Below are 15,415 nucleotides of genomic sequence, written 5' to 3' on the forward strand. Positions count from 1 at the left end.
ACGTCACTATTGCAATTGTTCTGGGAGGCCACAAAATGTGCACATATGGTATGGAATTTAATTGATAAATGTTGTGTGTGTTCTTGCTGCCCCACCAATGACTGTTCACCTGTCTCTCCCTCTCCTTGGGCCTCCCTATTCCCTGAGTCACAACAATATTGAAACGATGCCACTTAATAAGCTGACAGCGGCCTGTAAGTGTTCAAGTGAAAGAAAAATTTGCATGTTTCTCACTTTAAATCAAAAGTAGAAATTATTGAGCTTAGTGAGGAAGGCATGTCAAAAGCCAAGATAGGCCAAAAGCTAGACCTCTTGCAACAGTTAGCCAAGTTATGAATGCAAAGGGAAAGTTCTTGGAAGAAATTAAGAGTGCCACTCTAGTTGGACACATGAATGATAGGAAGCAAAACAGCTTTATTGCTGACATGCAGAAAGTTTGAGTGGTCTGGACAGAAGCTCAAAGCAGACACAGAAAGTCCCCCAAGCCAAGGCCTAATCTGGGGCTAGACCTAAACTCTCTTCAATTCTGTGAAGGCCAAGAGAGGCAAGGAAGCTGCAGGAGAAAACTTTGAAGCTAACAGAGGTCGAGTCATGAGGTTTAAGAAAAGTAGCCATCTCTAGAACAGAAAAGGGCAAAATAAAGCAGTAAGTGCTGATTTAGAAGCTGCAACAAGTTATCCAGAAGATCTAGCTAAATTAATTAATGGAGATGGCTACACAAAACAACACATTTTCTTTTTTTTAAATTTTTTAAAATTTATTTTTGAGACACAGAGAGACAGAGCATGAATGGGGGAGGAGAAGAGAGAGAGGGAGACAGAATCCAAAGCAGGACCCAGGGTCTGAGCTATCAGCACAGAGCCTGACGTGGGGTTTGAACTATCAACCGTGAGATCATGACCTGAGCCGAAGTCGGATGCTTAACCAACTGAGCCACCCAGGCACCTCAACAGATTTTCAGTGTAGACAAAACAGCCTTATACTGGAAGATGATATGTCTAAGATTTTCAGAGCTAGAGAAGAGAAGTCAATACCTGGCTTCAAATCTTCAAAGAACATGCTGATTCTCTTGTTACAGGCAAATGCAGCTGGTGACTTTAAGTTGAAGGCAATATACATTTGTCATTTCAAAAATCCTAGGATCCTTAAGAATTATGCTGAATTCTGCCTGTGCTCTATAAATGTGACAACTAAGTCTAGATGATAGTACATCTGTTTACAAGATGATTTTACTGAATATCTTAAGCCCACTATTAAGACCTACTTCTCAGAAAAAAATTTCCTTTCAAAATATTGGCAATACACCTGGTCACTCAAGAGCTCTGATGCAAGATGAAATTAATGCTGTTTTCATGCTTGTTTATTTTTTTTCCATTTTATTTTTTTTATTTTTTCAATATATGAAATTTATTGTCAAATTGGTTTCCATACAACACCCAGTGCTCATCCCAAATGTTTTCATGCTTATTAACACAACATCTATTCCCCAGCCCATGGATCAAAGAGTAATTTCAACTTTCAAGTCTTATTATTTAAGAAATACATTTCATAAGGCTATAGTTGCCATAGATAGTGATTCCTCTGATGGCAAAGTAAATTGAAAATTTTCTGAAAAAGATTCAACATTCTAGAGGCCAGTTAAGGACATTCATGGGAAAAGGTCAAAATGTCAATATTAACAGGAGTTAGGAAAAAGTTGTTCCCAACCTTCATGGATGACTTTGAGGGGTTCAAGACTTCAGTGGAGGGAGTTACTGCAGATATGACAGAAATAACAAGAAAACTAAACTTACAAGTGGAGCCTGAAGATGTGAGTGAATTGCTGAAATCACATAATAAAACTTTACTGGATGAGGAGTTGCTTCTTATGATGAGCAAAGAATGTGGCTTCTTGAGATGAAAACCACTTCTGGTGAAGATGATGTGAAGATTGTTGAAATGAAAACAAAGAATTGAGAATATTACATAAACTTAGTTGACAAACCAGTGTCAGGGTTTGAGAGGATTGACTCCGATTTTGAAAGTTCTAGTGTGGGTAAAACGTTATCAAACAGTGTTGCATGCTACAGACAAATCATTATGAAAGGAAAAGCCAATCCATGTGGCAAACCTCATTACTGTCTTATTTTAAGAAATTGCCACAGCCACCCCGACCTTCAGGAACGACAACCATGATCAGTCAGCTGCCATCAATAACAAGGCAAGACTCCAAGACCAGCAAAAAGATTATGACTTAATGAAAGCCAGGTGCTAGTTAGCATGTTTTTAGCAATATAATGTTTTTAAATTAAGGTGTATACTTTTTTGACATTATCTTATGGCACACTTAATAGACAACATTGTAGTGTAAATGTAACTTTTAAAGGCACTAGGAAACCAAAAAATTCATGCCACTTTCTTTATTGTGATGTTGACTTTATTGCGGTAATCTGGAACCAAACCCACAATATCTCCAAGGTATGCCTGTATTCCAGTGGGGGGATCATAGCTTTTACATTCTGACATTTTATAATATGACTCAGAAAGTAGTATCTATGATAGAGTTACGAGCTCAGAGGCTATATTATAGCAATAGCACTATTGATTCTGCCTGGGGAAATGGACAATGTAGCACTATTTGCCTTCAGCAGATTCAGTTGTAAATATTAAAGAAAAGCAACAGTAGTAATGAACCACCCCATTAGGTCAACAAAAATGGGCCAGAAGATGGGGCTTATTTATTGTGCCACATTGCCATTAATGAATTGGGGGCAGAGTGGAGCGATCAGCGCCTGGAAAATGCAGTTTTTATTAATCCAGGAAATATAAAGCCCAATGAACAAATCCTCTCAAATCACACAACGAACTGTAAATTAAGCATACACACAGGAAGTTATGGGCTTTGCAGCAAAAGAAAGCTATGTAGACTATAGCACACAATTTTTCCACATGTGGTAATACCAGATGCCTCAAGGACCTCCAGCAGTTCTCAGTGATGTCTGGCCACCTCCAGAGGACACCTAGTTGTTAGGGCAGCTTATTAGAAGGACCCTGCCCTTCAGAAGAACCCAGAGGTCATGGACTTAGCTCTGATTTTGTTTTTGCCAAGTATTTGTTATCCAACGTAAGTTACTTAAACCTCACTTTGTCTCAGTTTCTTGTCAGTAACTCAACAAGTACACACCGAGAGAGTCTATGTATGAAGGGCATAAGGGCCACATGCAAGAAGGAATCATAAACACTGCCCTCAAGGAGCTCACTTTAGTGGCGGTGAAGACAAGTTAAAAAGAAATGTTCCATAGTATGCTTAATGTAAAATGTACGTACACAATACAGAAAAGAACTCAGAGCATACTTATTCTAGCTACACCATAATCTGATGGATGAAAAGTACCTACAATTTTACTCTAAAAAACTGCCTTGCTTATGGCAGTGTTGTTTGTTTGTTTGTTTTTTAATACTAAGTCCCAGATTTTAACTCATTTGGGCATGTATTTTCTGAGAATCTAACAATATGTCCGAACCTTTTTCTAGTCTCTCTATACACACCTTCCACCCCAAAACACCTCTGTCCTCTGAACCATAACTCCAGGTGTCTTTAGGGGAGTGTCTGGGTCTGTTCTAGGAGAGAGTGAAGATCTTTTTGGCTATTCTTTTTGTGCCCATCTTGTCTCCTTGTTTGCACACACACACAGAGCCCTCAATGCTCCCCTCAGTCTGCCTCTGTGGTACCGTCCAAGATTCTGGACTGGATCTACCCAGTGCTGAATCCCCCTGTTGTTTCCACTATGGGCATGATGACTAGAGAACGAATCCCATGAAGACTCAGGCCAAGTACTTCTGACCGTATTTCCCAACTGTGACAATTCAATTATATTCCACGTATGAGTTGTTCGGGCTGACAAACCACTCTCTGCTCAAGAATTTTCTTTCAGGGGAATATGTGAGAGCTGACTGTCTCACTTCTTTAGATCCATATCCCTTGCTTTCCAAGGTTATGATTTAGCATGCGTGTGGGGACCTCAGGGGGAGGCATTATTTGGTAAATAAATAGCCATTAGTGTCATCAATTCTGTTCTGAAACCTTAAAATATTTACTCCTATTATGTATGTTCTGAGCTTTCCACACTACTAGGAATGTCTATCAACGTTTGCTTTTACTTTCCTTATTCACTCGATACCACAGAAGCAGTGTTGCATAAGGGGCCAGAGAAAAGATAGCTATAGATTTGACATCAGATAGACAACGTTTGCTATTGAATCACTGGTAACATTAGGCAATTATAGGTGATTTTAGTCTTAATTTCTCAAAAATAGAAATTTAAAAATCATGTTTCTTTCTGTATTATTGACAGAATTAAGTGAAATTATTCAGTAGACTCTTCAAGACAGTTTCTAGAATCTAGTAAGTGCTTAATGTTAGCGTTTTTGGAAAGAACAACAACAACAACAACAAAATACAGTTACACTGCATTTGGAGGCCTGCGTCCTTATGGGAATAAAATTCAATGAAAATATTAAGGTCCAGAATTGTAATCCTTATCAAGGACAGTTTAGATAGTTTTAATTTTGAGCATGAAGTGATGGGAGCATTTAAAAGCTAAGAATCATAATTTGGGATACTGATTTATGTAGGTAGGGCACAATCACCACCTGCCTCACCTGCCTCTGCCCACCTGATGTCAAGAGGCAGATTCACTGTACAACTAATGAGTCTTCAACTTCAAGGTTTCTTATTTGCATTGGATCCTTTCCAAGACTCTAGAAGGAGTCTTGCAGTTATATATCAAATTGTACAACTTTTGGGCCCCTAAATCCTAGATGTGCCTCTGTTCTGGTCCCTAGCCACTTCCTCTTAGTTTGTGGCCATAGTTATTTAAGGAACTTTATATCCTTTGGATAGGAAGTGCACCACATCTTGAAGAATCATGATTCAACCTCTCAATGACACCAACCTTCTCTTTAGAATGCATTCATTGAGTCCTACAGTGACTCTTGGAAATGTCCTTATTGAGAAGGTCTTCAATAAAATATCTTATTAAATGTTTAAGAATATACTTCTATCTGGTAACTTTTGTGCATTGATGCGCTGCTTTGAATAACACCCACCCGATGATTCATCATGGGAAAAATAGTATTTGCTGTAAGAACATAGAACTCTCTGTATTATTAAAGAAAGTAAAAAGAAAATTAGAAGTTTAATACAACATTTTTGGAATGAGAAGAAGAGATAAAATAACCCCCAAATGGTAATTTTATGTATTTTCACTCATTTTAAATAACAGAAATGACAGATGGGGAAGGCAAAACAAGAAGACTGGCAGAAACAACTACTCATTCTAAATAGAGTTCAGCCAATGAAAAAATGTAAGCTTGTTAAAAAGAGTATGTATATTATTGTGTGGTCCTTAGGCTGGCTAAAGAAACACATTCCAGATTTGGAATACACAGCTCAGGCTGTTTTCTGATTCCAGGCAAGGAGACCATCTGACAAAATGACGTCAATTTTATTCCACGCTGTTGAACTTATGTCCTGGTTTAATCAGTTTGACATGAGTTTTGCAAGAAATAAAAGCAGTATATTAATGAGCTTGAGATGTGAGTACCAGAGTCAAAGCACAAGCCGTTTTATCGTTAGCGAAACTGGTGAAAATTGAAAGAGAAGCAGAGTGTAGTTAATGCTGTCATTTTCAAAATAATCATCTGTTGCATCTCATCCTTGAGTATTGTATCTGAAATAATGCATTTTGTATGGAATTTAGATGATAAAAAGGAGCTACTGACCTTTTCTTGGCCATAAAAATGGCACCCAGATATCAATCACATTTTTCATAATCTTGCCTTATTGTCGAGTGATGAAGATTCTAACTCTTCAATGAAGAATTGTGGAATGGTGCAATAATTTAATTTAAATCACACACACATACACTCACACACACTTATATAGTTGGCCCTTGAACAACATGGTGGGATAGGGGCATCAACCCCTGTACAGTTGAAAATCTGAGTATAACTTTTGACACCCCAAAAACTTAACTATTTTTGATCCAGAGCTTTCCTGTTGACACAAGCAGTTGATTAACACATATTTTGTATATGTACTATATACTGTATTCTAATAGTAAAGTAAGCTAGAGAAAAGAAAATGTTATTAGAAAAACATGAGGAAGAGAAAGTACATTTATAATATTGGTCTGTAGTTATATAAAAACATGTACGTGTGAGTACACTCATGCAGTTCAAACTTGTCAAGGGTCAACTGCGTATATGTATACACTTTATCCTATTTCTGCAGCATCCCTTCTGCAAAAAATCATTATATTGATAAAATGAGGTTAGATTCAATGCTTTCAAGGTAGACTGTTATTCCATTATGGAAAAAATTTTGATTGATTGACTTTTAAACAGGCAAGAAAGACCTTATTCCAAAACTTTACAGTAAGGGGAGAGAGTGAATGTAACTCCATTGAAACCATAGATGGGAGAGTTTTTAAGCTCTTGGGTGAGTTAGTAGAAAATACTAGTGAATCTTACTGGTGAGGTTGCTCAATGTGATAATGCCACCTGTGTTTTGCTGGTTGGTACTTACACTTACCCCACTGTAGAGACTGGGAGAGAGGGCCCTGATCTTCCCTAATGATTATATTTCAAAGGAATGCCCTCCAGGTCCTTGGGAAAGACATTCCTGGGGAGACAGATTTAGGTAACATCTTCAACAAAAAGCCATTTGTGTAGAATCTATTACTTGCCACTTTACATACATGTTTTAATTGCCCCCCCAACTCTAAAACACACTTGATGTTAGCTTATACAAATGAGGGAATTGAGTCTTTGAGAGATTAAGTAAATTGTCAATGCTCACAGATATAAGAATCCTGACTCTAAGTCCCAATTTCTTCATTTGTAACATGGATAACACCACATATTTCACAGAGCTGTGGGAACAATTAAAAGCTCGTGTTTTTTTATACAGTGCTGGCTCCATGTGGATTGAAAACTCCCTCCATATGTGGTTAGGCATGTGGACTCTGAATACTGAGCACCTTGGTTTGAATTTCTAGTTTTTCTGCTTCTTGGTTATGTAAACTTGAAGTTATTCAACTGCTTTATATCTCAGTCTTCTCTATTAAAATGGGGATGAAAGTAGTGCTCACAGCATATGATTGTTATGATTAAATGAGTTAATACATGTTCCTTAGAACTGTAGTGTCTTAGAACAGAACTTTAATATAGGACCTTAGACCTTCATTCCATAAACATTAGCTATAGTTAATATAACTAATATTATTAATGGTTTCTTTTGACTACTGAATCCATTAGTAGTCTTATATTCTTCAATGTTGATTTAAAAAAATTTTTACAATAAAGAAAATACATTGCAGAAGCTACCATGGATTATATTGGAACCACTGTGGATTAGTGGGAGAGCATAATCTTTTATTCCAAGGTTTCAACCATTTAGTGGAGGGAGAAACATAACACATTCAATTATAAATGTGTAATTCAAAACTGCTCTATATTTTAAAAAGTGATTTGTTATATTAAGATAGAATCTGTTCTGCTTTAGTTTTATAAAATGTTCAAATTTTAGTTTAATCCAGAAACTCTTTTGAATCATTTTGGAAATAGGTAGTATGAACATCTTAATCAATGATATAATAAGGAAAATATATATAATGACTAATAATTAAATTATAGACTGAAATGTATTTTTGAAATATTCTTTTCATCATTTTTACTTTATTCAAATTTGACTGGAACTAAGGTGATTGAAATGCCTTGAAGAATGGTTGCATTGACTTTCAAAAGCTCATATAGAGGGATGATCATCAAATCATTTATGCATTTCACAAATATTTGTAAACCTTACCATGCATTTCACTCATCACGGACAGTGATGGAAGTTGGTGAATAAGGAAGAAGTGGGTCCCTGCATTTGTGGAGGTAATGGGAAATTTCGGGGGAGAAATAAAGGTAGGGGATCTATTTTAGATAAGGTGGTCATTTCTGAGGGGGTGACATTGAGCTGAAAACTGACAGATGAAAACCACCATGTGATTTGGGGAAAGAATATTCCAGAAAAGGGACAGTAAACGAGGCCCTGAGGTACCATAGAGCAGGCGTTTTAGAGGAACTGCAAGAAAAGAAAAACTTTGGGGGGAATTTGCCTTCCTTATCCTGTTACATCTTAACATGTGTTTAGTGATGTAGCTTTCTGTGGGTCCTCTGACTCTTTGATCATCCCTTCTTTATCTCTAACTTGTCTTTTATGCGGGCATTTTCTTTCCAGGTGAGGGGACAAACATAAAGTGGATCATAAATACTTTGCTGGGAGTTTAATGTCTCAAAACAACCTGAATTTGTTCTTAAAAATCTGAAAATTCAAGTAATTAGATATACAATGCCAGGCCAAGGAAGAATGTCATGTGCCAGTTAGACCCGAGTCCAGCACTCGCAGAGCTAAATCAGATATCTATCACAGTCATTGGCATGGACTGAGTTTTCTGTGCTCACAGTCCAGTGCAGTGGTTTACAACCATAGTGGCTGAGTATTTATACTCAAGGTATGGTCCCTGGAATCTCAGTCCCCACCTTTGACACATAACGCTACTGAATCAAAATATGAGTTTTCACAAGATCCCAAGGTGATTCAAACGCACAAAAACCAAACTCTTAGAAAGAGAGAACAGATTGGTCGTTGTCAGAGGTGGAGGTGGTGGTGGGTAAGGGAAATAGGTGAAGGTGGTCAAAAAGTAGAAGCTTCCAGTTATAAAATAAAAATGTCCTGGAGATGTAATGTACAGCATGATGACTATAATTAACAATACTGCTTTGTGCAGTTGAAAGTTGCTAAAAGAGTCTATCTTAAATGTTCTCATCACTAGAAAAAAATTATAACTATATGAGGTGATGGATGCTAACTAAAGTAATTATGGTAATCATCTCAATACATCCATGTATCAAATAATTATGTTGGATGCCTTAAACTAATACAATGTTATATGCCAATTATATCTCAATAAAACTGGGAGGGGCGAGTATAATTTGAGAACCAAGGGGATTGGGAGTCAGAATTTAAATCCTGGTCCCACTACTTATTACTTATGTTTCCCAGCTTAACCTCTCAGAATTTTAGCTCCATATCCTTTCTCTTTTGCTCTCAAAATAATATATTCATTATGTTTTGGATTCAAGAGATTTAGAAGCTTTTCAACATGTTTGTGATGGCTTTCAAAAGCACATATGGTGTTAACCATGATCCGTTTTTGGGGGAAGATTAAAAAATTGTATACAGCTATTAGCACATACTGTATGCTGATTTTCAGTGTGTGTACACAACATGGTAGTTAAACTTCTCTTGTTTGCCAAATCAGTTAAAAAAGAACCATCAATTAAGCTAATTTAGATAGAGTTTGAATAGGGTTGGAAGGGAATGGGTGGGCTGTACTTATTATTACCTCAGCTATTGAGCAAGCTGCCATATGACACATACAATTATTTTCTTAACTAAATTTTCCCAGTGATGGCTCCAGCCCCCTTTTCGGAGAAATCTTGTTACATTCCTTTACGCTACTCACTGAACCTAGTAGAGGTAGAGGATTAAGGGAATCAGATCAAATAGGAAATCCAAGTTGCTTCTAATTGAACTGTCTGTTCTGGCTTTATCCTGCCAAGGAGGGAGAGCAAACTGAGTTGGTCTCAAGTGCTTTCTTGAATTTTTCAGTGCAGTTGTCTCGGAGAGTAAATGCAAGCATAGCTGCTTCTTAGCAAAGATGGACCAGTGGACACCTGTAAAGGTTTAATAAGGATGTTTCTATCTTTGTGTCATATAGTGTGTTGTACAACAGAGCCTGGAAACTCACTGCATTTAGAAAACAATGGAACCGTCTGAGTCAATTATTTATTGCGTACCTATGGTCCCAGGAACTCTGCTAGACCCCAGGGAAAGAAAGATGATTAAGACCGTGTATTCTACCTTTAGGAACTCATAATCCAGTGTGGCATAGAGTCAGATCTTTGAATCTGAGCATAAAATTACCTACCTTCTTGTTACCATCAAAATTAAGGCTAGGATTATCATATGATCCAGTAATTTCACTACTGCGTAATACCCAAAGAAAATAAAAACACTAATTCGAAAAGATATATGTACCCCTATGTTTATTGCAGTGTTATTGACAATAGCTAGGATATAGAAGCAGTCCAAATTGCTACTGATAGATGAATATATAAAGATGAATGGATATATACAATAGAATATTACTCAACCATAAAAAATAATGAAATTTTGCTGTTTGCAACAACATGGATGGACCTAAAGGGTATAATGTTGAGTGAAATCAGTCAAAGACAGACAAAGACCATATGATTCCACTGATATGTGGAAATTAAGAAACAAAACAAATGAATAAACAGAGAAAAAAAGAGACATGCAAACAAACAAACAAACAAACAAAAAGAACACCACTCTCAAATACAAAGAATAAACTGATAGTTGCCAGAGGGGCAGTGGGTGAGGGGATGGATGAAATAAAGAGGATTAAAGGTACAGCTGTCTTGATGAGCACTGAGAAATGTACAGAATTGGTGAATCATTATCATTATATTATACACCTGAAACTAATATAACAGTGCATGTTAATTATACTTGAGTAAAAAAAAAAAGATGAAACAAACAAACAAAATACCTAGCTCCTTTTAAATTTTTTTTTTTCAACGTTTATTTATTTTTGGGACAGAGAGAGACAGAGCATGAACGGGGGAGGGGCAGAGAGAGAGGGAGACACAGAATCGGAAACAGGCTCCAGGCTCTGAGCCATCAGCCCAGAGCCCGACGCGGGGCTCGAACTCCCGGACCGCGAGATCGTGACCTGGCTGAAGTCGGACGCTTAACCGACTGCGCCACCCAGGCGCCCCCCTAGCTCCTTCTAGAAATTCACATTGGCTACCAGGAGGCCTGGGTGGATCAGTCGGTTAAGCATCCAACTCTTGGTTTCAGCTCAGGTCATGATCTCACGGTTCCTGGGTTCAATCCCTGTATGAGGCTCTGCACTAACAGTGCAGAGCCTGCTTGGGGTTCTCTCTCTCCCTCTCTCTCTGCCTCTCCCCTGCTCTTGTTCTCTCTTACTTTCTCTCTCAAAATAAATAAATAAACTAAAAAAAAAAAAAAAGAAATTCAAGTTGGCTACTAAAAATCCAACATAGCCTCACCTTCCCTGTATTTCAACCTACACATTGCTCCTAGAAAGGGACTTGCTAAAAAATAATTCTGAAATAGTCACTATCCTATTTTCTAAATGCAGGATTGATGATCTCTGCTGTAATACTCTGTATAAGGACCCCACATACCCTTCCATGCTTGACTCCTATGCTTACCCACTCAGTGTATTCTCCATCCACTCAAAGCCTTTCCAACAATTTCCGCTGCCCTGATAGCTGTTTCCTTCCCCTGACCTCTTCTCTTTAACTTTTTTAGCATCCCTCACAACTGAGCTCAATTATCACCTTCTTCATAAGTATCTACTCTTTTCATTTTTCTTTGAAGACTTAGGCTTCTGTTCCTTTGTGATCCTATTCCATTTTGGACATTTTCACTCAGGATACTTTGTACATTGTGCAGCTGTTTTTCCTTTCCCAGATTCTCTCTCTCTCTAAACTATATGTACGACTCAACTTTGTATCCCCAGAAACTTCCTGTCCTCCTGGAACATAGTTGGTGCTCCAGAAAAGTTTGTTGAATGGATAACTAGAGATCAATGACGTAGGGTATTTGCCTGATATAGATTGACATTTATTGTAACCCCTCAAACCCAAAACAGGTTGAATTTGTATAAGCAAAGAAGTTACATACCAACTTTAGCACAAAGGAAGATTGAATATTTTATTTGGGTTCTATCAGTGATCTTCAAACATGTTAATTGATGAAATGTTATTATTTAATTAAGTCTACCTTAGTGTGAGAACATACTTTCTTTACACCTTTTAAAGACTGTTTTGGCCCAGTATTCAACGTCACACATCAAAAGGAGGGAACAGAGGGAATGGTTTCTTGATTTTCCTTCTAAAGCATATTGGATTTCTGACAAACCAGTGAACTTCTAGAGTAACAATATATTTTTTTGATATATTAGAAATTTCAGAGAGGACTATTGATTGCAGTTCAACAAGCACAGCATCATTTAACTTGGCACCCAAAATACAATTTTCCCTTTTAAAGGTCAATTAGATTTGGGGTGAAAAATCAACCATAAACACATCTGGTAAATGAAATGGGTTATTCATCTAAAAATATACCATCTTGCACTTAAAAAAAGTTCTAAAGTAACTCTAGAATAATGAAATTAACCTCACTCTGAAATAAGTTTGAAGACAAATAAGGCAAGAATAATGAATATTATTCTAGAATAATGAAATTAACCTCATTCTGAACAACTTTGAAGACAAGTTAGGGTGTTTGTTGTTTGTTTGTTTTAAGTGGTTAATTTGACTGGGAAGACACTCATTTAGATTTGTATTTTGTGTCATATTTACTCATTAAGTCCTTTATCTAGTTCATGCTTTTATCCAACAAATACGGTATGAGTGGCTACTATGTGCCAACCATGATCTTGTCACTGGGATTACAGCAGTTAACAAAACAAAGCTTGTGTACTCAGGGAACAGAGAATCTGATGTTTAGAGACAGGAATCAAAGTACAAGGAAGTACATAATTTGAAAAATAGTTATAATTGCTAAGGCAGTAAACAAATCAAGGCAAGAGGAAAGAATGTGATAGAGGACCTCTCTGGTCAGGTGGCATTGTGGGATCTGGGTGAAGGAGTGAGTTTTGTGGCCTTCTGGAGGGGGAGCTTTCTCGGCAGAGGGAATAGAAGAACAAGGGCCAGAGGGGCAGGAGTCAGTTTGTTGTTTACGAGCAAGAAGGCTTTTGTGACCAGAATAAATGATTGAAGGGATGAGGTAGGAAACAAGGTGCAAGAGAATACCCTGGGGTCAGATTGTGTGGTGTCTCAGTTTGGATACTTTTCTGACTGAAGTGAGAAGTCTTTGGAGGGTTTTTGGTAGAGATGTGAACTGATTTCTGTTTTAAGCATCACCATGGCTGCTGTGCATCTAATCGACTTGGAGGAGAGGCTAAAAACTCAGAGAAGGAATCTCGACTAAGGAGAGTCCATGAAATTTCATGCTCAGTTATGCATATGTCTGTATGTGTGAATATGCACGAACATTTATTTTCATGGAGGGTGATGTTCATTTCTTATAACAGCTCCTCAGAAATATTCGTGATCCCATGAGCTGCAGCTGTAAAGGAACGAGAGCAGGCATGTTCAGGTAAGAAATAATGGTGGTTCCAACTAGAGAGAAACAATGTTCATGACAAAATGTAGTTGGATCCAAGATTTACTGAGGATATAATTAGTTTATAGTCACCCTTCATGTATATACGCAGTGGGTCCCACTAAAAGAAACATTTATTTGCCAATGTGGATTTAGTTTAATTTCTTAATAATTTTGAGTGACTTGAAGTGAAAGTCAGGCTTGGGCTCCAAGTTGTGTCACAGCAAGCTTTGTGACCTTAACACTTCTTGCCATAAACTTGCTTATCTACAAAGTAGTTTATTATGAAGATCATATGTTACCTGTAGGTTTGCATGCTTTGTAGACTAGAGAATTTGTTTAGACAGAAGCTAAATGTAGTTCTAAAAGCATGGAACTATAGATCCTACTTCTTCATAATAGTGCTTCTAATATTTACTACATGTGCAATCTTTTGAAAGTTATTTGACCATCCTTGGGCCTTTATTTCCTCATCTAAAACAAGGATATTAGTTTACCTCAGAGAGATTTTGTGAGATTGCCATAAAATAATCCATGCAAACTGGTTTTCATAGTGCCTGGCATATAGCAAGGACTCAGTAAATTCTAGCATTTTATTCAATTGTTATCTACCATGACTTCGAAGCACCTCTAAAAGCTAACCAACAACAAAGCCAAAATTGTCTCTCAGACAAGGGGACCTACTATAAATAATATGATGGAATTAATATTGTCCTGTTTAGTTGAAGGTATTATTGCTTAGTAGGATGTTATTTTTTTAATTTTCTTTATTTATTTTGAGTGCACGCATGTGCACGTGCATACGCATGCGTGTGTGTGTGTGTGCACACGCATGTAAGTGGAGGAGGGGCAGAGTGAGAGGAAGGGAGAAAATCTCAAGCAGGCTCTATGCTGTCAGCACAGAGCCTAACATGGGGCTCGATCTCAGGACCCTGAGATCATAACCTGCATGGAAATCAAGAGATCAAGAGTCGGTCGCTTAACCGACTGAGCCACCCAGGGCCCCAATAGGATGTTATTTTTAACTTATTTTTCATGAGAGATAATTTCTGAGTTCCATGGTTATTGTCTGTGCGTGACAGTCAATTTGTGATAGGTGGAGTCCTTTGAAGATTCAGAAAAGTAAATTGGTTAAAAATATGTATAATTTCATGAGACCTCCAAATGCATGGACCATTTTCACCAATGTGTCTTGCCATGAGACACTAGATGCTCTAAACTGTTAGGCATTTTTTAATGCACATTTGAGAACAGCTAAAAGTGTTTGGACAAGTTTCCTCTACAAATTCATGTTTACACCTGCTTTTCTAACTCTAGCAAATTAAAAATAGTACAAATAGGGACCTTTTTTTTTGATTTTTGATTTGGGGCCCATGATCTGATGCTTAGTATGTGAGCCGGTGTGCTTAGCACACAGTTCCTGATTTTCTGACGAACAACTGAAAGACATTTAAACACAATGATTTTAAGAGCGAGCTCAAGACTGACTCCCCGGGTTTGCTTTAGTGGTACTTGGAAATGTTCCTCCCACCAATTAGTTCCTTGGTTTTGTAAAATCAAAGGTGCATCCAGGAAATGTTGATCAAAAATCCTACCATTAGAATGCAATTTAATGTTTTTAAGACATTTTGAGACACATGCTTGGTGTCAGAGCAATTATTAGGGATTCATGCAGTATGTGAAAAGACATTTGATTAAGCACTTTGGGGACCTTCGGGAAAAAGCTATATATAGGCCAGTCATGACCAGTTTTGAACATTGCTTGATGTTTTCACTTGATTAAATAGAGCACAGCCATGCATGGTGCTCCGCCATGAGACATCTGAACAAGAGGAGAGCAGCAATCTGTTGCGGTTAGCTTCAAGGGATTCTGCTCCAGCGCTTGGAGCGGAGATCTGCAGGCCAATTTTTGATCAATGTTTTCATCGCAGTGGGTCCATAATTACCATTTATTGAACCCTTATTGTGCCAGTTACTTTGCCCACAGTGATACCTAATATGAAAATCTTGTGAGATGTTATCAGCATCTTCAGATGAGGAAACTGAAGTGCTGGGAGATGGAATACTCCAAAGTTTCACAGCTAATAGAAAGGACTAGAA

The 15,415-nt window shown here is 37.6% G+C and overlaps 1 protein-coding gene across 1 annotated transcript in view; it reads right to left on the reverse strand.

Annotated features, from left to right (window-relative positions):
- The window catches only part of GABRB1 (gamma-aminobutyric acid type A receptor subunit beta1), a 385,813-nt gene that overhangs the window by 200,975 nt on the left and 169,423 nt on the right, over window positions 1-15,415 (reverse strand). The gene's annotated exons all lie outside the window — the stretch shown is intronic.

This window comes from Lynx canadensis, chromosome B1 (assembly GCF_007474595.2).
Source record: "Lynx canadensis isolate LIC74 chromosome B1, mLynCan4.pri.v2, whole genome shotgun sequence".
NCBI lineage: Eukaryota > Metazoa > Chordata > Mammalia > Carnivora > Felidae > Lynx > Lynx canadensis.